General features: G+C 36.1%; 1 pseudogene; it reads left to right on the forward strand.

The window, feature by feature from the left end:
* The first annotated feature begins 1337 nt into the window (after nucleotides 1–1337).
* On the forward strand, nucleotides 1338–4451 carry LOC124409469 (annotated as a pseudogene).
* The last annotated feature ends 3049 nt before the right edge of the window (nucleotides 4452–7500 follow it).

Raw genomic sequence — 7500 nt, forward strand, 5'->3', positions numbered from 1 at the left:
TATTGAAATTTTCACACGTGATTCTTCTACGCATCGGCCGATGTGTGGCCGGTCAGTGTACATGATTCCGCAAATACATTTGGTGTTGAAAAAGAAATATATTATATCTTCATTAATTACACGTTATTAGCTATCATGTTACGTACGATTTTGTCATTAGTCTTCTTTTTTTTTTTTTTTTTTGGCAATACATGTTAATAATAATAACACGTATCATTTCCCCGAGAATCGTGAGAAAGTTCACGAATTTTTTTCTACTTATTGGGGATTTTTTTTTCAATCTCAGACCAAAACACATTTGCGGAATCTTGTTCACCGACCTATCGGAGAGGCGGGTTATCGGCCGACGCGAAGCAGAGTAACGTGTTGAAATAAAAAGAAAATTTTTACGAACATTTTTACAGACGCTCTTTGAAATGTACATAAAGACATGTATAAAAATTGATAATATTGCGTCTGTATTTTTTCGGAAATGAAATCCCGAAAATCAGCCTGTTTACACGCCGTTCACAGTAGGGCAACCCTCAAATTAGTACGCGTGCTCAAGCATTTCATACGCATCAAATAAGACGCTCTACATTTTGATATTTCAATACCTTATGAAGCTATATTACGCTTTTGTTTCATGATAATATTATTAAAGACTTACTTCATAATTCTCAGTTCTTGATAACGTGAAATCTTTCGAAAGCTTTTTTCTCTTGAAGGAGTACACAATAATCTGTCGTCAACGAAGACATACGTATCATAGTACATGACCACGCTAACACAAATAGCTGAGCAACACCAAGCATGACGCTCTGCTGTTTTCCAAAGAGGGCATCGCAGCTAGCAGCCTCGCCTTTGATTCTCATACATTTCTCTCACATTTCTCTCCTATCAAGCAATGAATGTTATGGGTGAATGTTGTATAGACAATTATTCAAATATTGTGCCAACTGATTAATGAAATTTGAAATAATTTACGATAATTATATATGACTTGAATTACATTTAAATGAACGCACATAAACTGCATCGAACTGCAAAATTAATAATGAAAAATGACATATTGGTATTTCATTATTCGTTAAGCGTTATTATATCGACATATGTATTTGGCATGGAATGCCACATATACATATTATTGTACTATGCATTGTTACACAAAATGATGTAAATGTTCGTTAATCAATGAAATTCAGCGTGATATTAATTTTTCAAAGTCAAAGACGAGATCAAATCTGTCAATGTTATAAAATAATATCTCGCATGTTGCGATACATCATATCCGATATAAATTCAACATATTATTTTTTAAACGGATGCGTCGGATTTATGTAACTGATTGCGAGTTAATGCCTTTGACTTTAGTGAATTGCTACAGTGAAAACTTACGAATACGTAAATCTAATGTGGCGTTCAGATAAGCTTTATCATAATTTTGTTCAAAATCATTCATAATCCGCTACCCGGTATAGTCAACCCCCGGCAAATCGGGGTTCTATTGTGTAAGCGTCACCGTAGCTATGGATACTATATTCAACGAAATTATTTAATAAAGCCTCATATCAACAGCGTCCAGCAGCAAGCGAAAACGTCTAACAGAGATACAACAATCCTTCAATTCTCAATAATATTCTGTGTTTATTTGTTCGTATAATATAATATTCTTTGATTTGTTGAATTATTCAATGAATATTTCAAAAGTTATATACAGTTTTTTCAATTTGCTTTGTCCTCTTACACTATATTAATTCCATTTTGGGTCAGTTTTTACCCACAGTTTATCAATTTATCGCGTTCAATTTCAGTTACATTTCTGTTAAATTAGCTTCCGTTTCGTTGTTTTCGCTTTTATTTTTATCTTCTGCATTTACGTTTTACAAACCGTAAGTATTGATATTATATTCATCCATACATTATAAAATGTTGATACAAAATAATGTATTTACACGTGTTAACGACGTAGCTCTTGATTATATTATTTTTATATATTTTTCGAAATTAATTATTAGATGGCAGCATTGCGTATAAGGGATGCAGCTAATGTTGACGAAGAAGATGCCGCCCGGGTTCAAAGATTGAGGGTCATAAGGCGCCGTCTTCGTGACGATCAAGATCCGTTTGATCTACCGGAGAGACATTTTGAATGTATATTCCGAACTTCCAAGGAAATAGGAATGTATCTGGTAAATGAGCTCCGACCACGTTTTCAACGCCAAAGATCGAGCGGATTATCTGTCGAGTGCCAAGTAATGTACCCATTGTGTTTTAAATTAGTGAACATTCAGTACGCTGAATTTATCTTCAATCATGCAGGCCTTTTCATTTTCAAATACGTACAGTTTCGCACTCTGTATAATGAAATAGCAAAATAGAACAAAATTTGAAATTAAAAAAAAAAAAAGAAAAAATGTAGCTAGTATATCTGAGGAAAAAACATTCTCTCGAAAACACGAGTGCAGATCTTTACGAAAATATAATATGTTTTAGTAGGGAGTATGCACTATATACACTATAACCGGCAGTATGCATTTATAATTATCGTACGAAAGATTGATTTCTCCAAATTAACTTTACTAGGCAGCCGTATTTACACCCTTCATTCTCGGAAGCGTTCGGACCTGCGAAAACTCTTGTAATTCGAGTTCTGAGTCTGTGCGAATCTGAATCTCTCGAAAATAATATAATATTATAAGTTTTTTAATTTCGTGGAAGCTTTTTTCAATCGATTCTATACTCGGGATCGCATGTAAAATTTATTTTTTACCCCAAATGTTTTCGAGGAAATACGATAGGCCTACATTTCATCGGTACAATTACTATACTTAATAATTTTTTACGATTCCGGAAAATGAAACATTGGTTATTATTCATGTATTTGTGTTTTCAATCAATGATTAATCATTCCTTTTGATGAATTAATGGTGTCATTGAATTCATTGATTATTTCATTCGTAATGATAAATTAATGAATAAATTCGATGAGAAAAGTACAAATCGACCCCCCCCCCCCAAAAAGAATAAAAACCAATGTTTTATTTCGCAGAATCGTAAGGAATGATAAGTTGATGTAATTGAGGAAACTGAATGTAGGCTTCTCGTGTTTGCTCATGCTCATGCATTTTCGCATGCAATCCGAAGTAGCGAGTCGATCGAAAAAGCTTCGGGGAAATTTAAAAACGTATAATATTATATTATTTTCACAGGATTTAATGTCTGTACATAGAGAATCGGAACTGGTATTACAGTAGTAAATTCCACGGGACGAAGCGCTTATGAAAATAAGGGGTGTGAATTAATTTTTTTAATTGTTTTTGAATTCCGAGAATTTTTGGGGATAGTGATATTTGATTCAACGGAGTGTGCGTCAATATATTTTGGTGATACTTTTTTATATAATTTGTAGATTTTGTGCGCTGTGCGATTTTACGCGGTGGGTTCGTACCAGCGTGCGGTTGGCAAGATTTTTTAGTGGCCATGAGCCAAACATCAGTGAGTCGTTGCATTAAAGCTGTGACAAATGCGATGAACGAGATGTTTTTGCGGGATTGGGTCAAATTCCCAAGCACCCCGCAGCAACGAGTGGCCGCGAAATTAAAATTCATTAATGCGAGACAGCCTTTTCCTGGTGCAATAGGAGCTATCGATTGCACCCATGTTGCAATCTTAGCTCCTAACGATCACGAGGAGGCCTACGTCAACCACCATGGTTACCACTCCATCAATGTGCAAATGGTTTGTGTTTAGGCATTTAATTTGATAAAATTAACATTTCAATGTGCTAAAAACGTTGTTTAATTTCATATAATTTCTCGTTTCAAAGGTGTGTGGTCCAGAATTGCGGATCATAGACGTGAGCGCGAGATTTCCGGGCTCACGTCATGATGCAGCAATCCGGGTCCAATCCCCCGCTCGTAGATTGATGGAGTTGTGCTACGAGAATGGCGAAAGAGGCACGTGGCTGTTAGGTAATATATATATATGCAATCAATGATTTATAATGTTGGAATTATGAAAATATTATTATAAAACATTTCCCAAAAGGCGACTCGGGTTATCCACTGGAGCCATGGCTCATGACTCCCATAAATAACGCGATAGAGGGCTCACGGGAACAGGCCTATTCGAGAGCACATTGCCAAGCTCGATGTATAACCGAAAGGTGCTTCGGCCGCTTAAAAATGATGTGGATATAACATGAGAATATTTTCATTTGTAATTAAAATTCAACATTGCAGCAACGTGTACTTATGTACAAGCCGATGACGGCAGGGTGTATTATAAATACATGTGCGATTTTGCACAACGTGTGCCTTCAGCACAGCATGGTGCATGACGCGGCCGACGAAGCTGTGGTACGCCCGCCAATTCCCGAACAGCAGGAAGCCATGCCTGCACCACAACCGCGAGAGCGTTTGGGGATTGCTCGGGAAATCAGGGACGAGATCGTCCAAAGACACTTTTAATAAGTATGGCGGATTATGAATGATTTTGAACAAAATTATGATAAAGCTTATCTGAACGCCACATTAGATTTACGTATTCGTAAGTTTTCACTGTAGCAATTCACTAAAGTCAAAGGCATTAACTCGCAATCAGTTACATAAATCCGACGCATCCGTTTAAAAAATAATATGTTGAATTTATATCGGATATGATGTATCGCAACATGCGAGATATTATTTTATAACATTGACAGATTTGATCTCGTCTTTGACTTTGAAAAATTAATATCACGCTGAATTTCATTGATTAACGAACATTTACATCATTTTGTGTAACAATGCATAGTACAATAATATGTATATGTGGCATTCCATGCCAAATACATATGTCGATATAATAACGCTTAACGAATAATGAAATACCAATATGTCATTTTTCATTATTAATTTTGCAGTTCGATGCAGTTTATGTGCGTTCATTTAAATGTAATTCAAGTCATATATAATTATCGTAAATTATTTCAAATTTCATTAATCAGTTGGCACAATATTTGAATAATTGTCTATACAACATTCACCCATAACATTCATTGCTTGATAGGAGAGAAATGTGAGAGAAATGTATGAGAATCAAAGGCGAGGCTGCTAGCTGCGATGCCCTCTTTGGAAAACAGCAGAGCGTCATGCTTGGTGTTGCTCAGCTATTTGTGTTAGCGTGGTCATGTACTATGATACGTATGTCTTCGTTGACGACAGATTATTGTGTACTCCTTCAAGAGAAAAAAGCTTTCGAAAGATTTCACGTTATCAAGAACTGAGAATTATGAAGTAAGTCTTTAATAATATTATCATGAAACAAAAGCGTAATATAGCTTCATAAGGTATTGAAATATCAAAATGTAGAGCGTCTTATTTGATGCGTATGAAATGCTTGAGCACGCGTACTAATTTGAGGGTTGCCCTACTGTGAACGGCGTGTAAACAGGCTGATTTTCGGGATTTCATTTCCGAAAAAATACAGACGCAATATTATCAATTTTTATACATGTCTTTATGTACATTTCAAAGAGCGTCTGTAAAAATGTTCGTAAAAATTTTCTTTTTATTTCAACACGTTACTCTGCTTCGCGTCGGCCGATAACCCGCCTCTCCGATAGGTCGGTGAACAAGATTCCGCAAATGTGTTTTGGTCTGAGATTGAAAAAAAAATCCCCAATAAGTAGAAAAAAATTCGTGAACTTTCTCACGATTCTCGGGGAAATGATACGTGTTATTATTATTAACATGTATTGCCAAAAAAAAAAAAAAAAAAGAAGACTAATGACAAAATCGTACGTAACATGATAGCTAATAACGTGTAATTAATGAAGATATAATATATTTCTTTTTCAACACCAAATGTATTTGCGGAATCATGTACACTGACCGGCCACACATCGGCCGATGCGTAGAAGAATCACGTGTGAAAATTTCAATATTTTTCCGTAAAAATTCATAAATACTCTTCTGAAGATGTACATGATCACATATAAGAATTTTGGAAATATGGCATTTGTAGTTTTTCCAAAATACGTTGCCGAAAACTCGCCTGCATGGATGCTGATCACTGTAGGGTAAACCCTTCAATGTTTGATGCCGTTAATAATGTACATGGCGTCGGCGTATCTTTCCATTCGTCAATAAGTAAATTGTTGATAATTATAAATTTATTCGATATATTTCGGCAACGATATTGTGAAGCGTGGCCCACGGGTGAACGCCGTTCAAAAAGAATATTTGATAGACTTCATGACGGAGAATCGGGACTTTACCGCAGGGCGGTTCGTCGGCCCTTGCGGCAAAGAAAATTTTAAAACGCTGTGGGGTGTACTGGTCCATGGGCTAAACACCAGGGGACCAGAAAAAAAAATTCAACAGTGGCAAAAGGTGAATTTCAGAATGTTTTTAACTATCGGGTACAAACTATCATTTATCAGCAGTATCTTTGAATTTTTATTAAAATTGGCATTGTTGTAATTTGTGTACATGTTGTACGCAATGTCAATTATAATCCCAATAAACCATCATCGTATGTATAATTCAAAAAATTTCTTACCTGCTAACCTTGGAAAAAGTAACATTAAAGCAATAATTCTACTGTAATTAACGAGGTAATTAAATTTTTTTTACCTGAAATTTGTACGAAATAATATAAAATAGTTTTGCTTGTTCCCATACAAATTTTGATCAATGAAGTATCCATGAATTAACTCACGTGCCTCCGTGGTTTGATGTGGTGACGGAATTACAGGTATGGTCGGACCTGAAAACAAAAGTAAAAGCCAATCTTCGGCTATAAGGCGGGAACATAACCGCACCGGGAACGTGGTCGACGACGCCACGGACCTCTCGTTAGATGGTAACGAGACGAAAATCCTGACCATCATAGGACCTGCAGCGGTGGAGGGTATCCGTGGCGTCGGAAATTCTCTGCCGGAATCAGACGTTAGAATTTTTCAAATCAAAACTGACAGATACAAAAATAAATATAAAGTAATATCGAAGGATTTGGTAATTCGTTATTATAAATTGAAAATGCATCAAACTACCGTTACATATCCTGTACACGTATTATGGATATATTTTTGTTATTTGAGAAAAAGAAATAATCGATGTTTCAGAATCAAAATAATACACACATATACATATACATTGTAACGTGGCATTTCAGAATGGCTCGTTACAAGGCTAAAAATCTAAAGGAAACTACCGAAAACGCGTCATTGGCGGGGTACTCCAAGCAGGCTCGATACGATATAGGCAAACAATACTAGATACTAATATTTTCTGTACAAATTTTGTAATCCCGCGCTTCGGCGCAAGCTAAACAGGTACCGCAACCACGATCACCGAGGGATCAACACGTTTCTTTGATTCACCGAGTGATCGACAACTACCGAAAACTACAGTTCCAGCTACCGACGAATTCAACTACCGTTCCGTAAACATGAATATCCCGTACAACTTTGAATGCCTACTTTTTCGGATGCCGTAAGTTCAACATTAAGGGCAGACCGCAGCCTGTCGTTCA

The sequence above is a fragment of the Diprion similis genome, chromosome 1, assembly GCF_021155765.1.
Source record: "Diprion similis isolate iyDipSimi1 chromosome 1, iyDipSimi1.1, whole genome shotgun sequence".
NCBI classification, from domain to species: domain Eukaryota; kingdom Metazoa; phylum Arthropoda; class Insecta; order Hymenoptera; family Diprionidae; genus Diprion; species Diprion similis.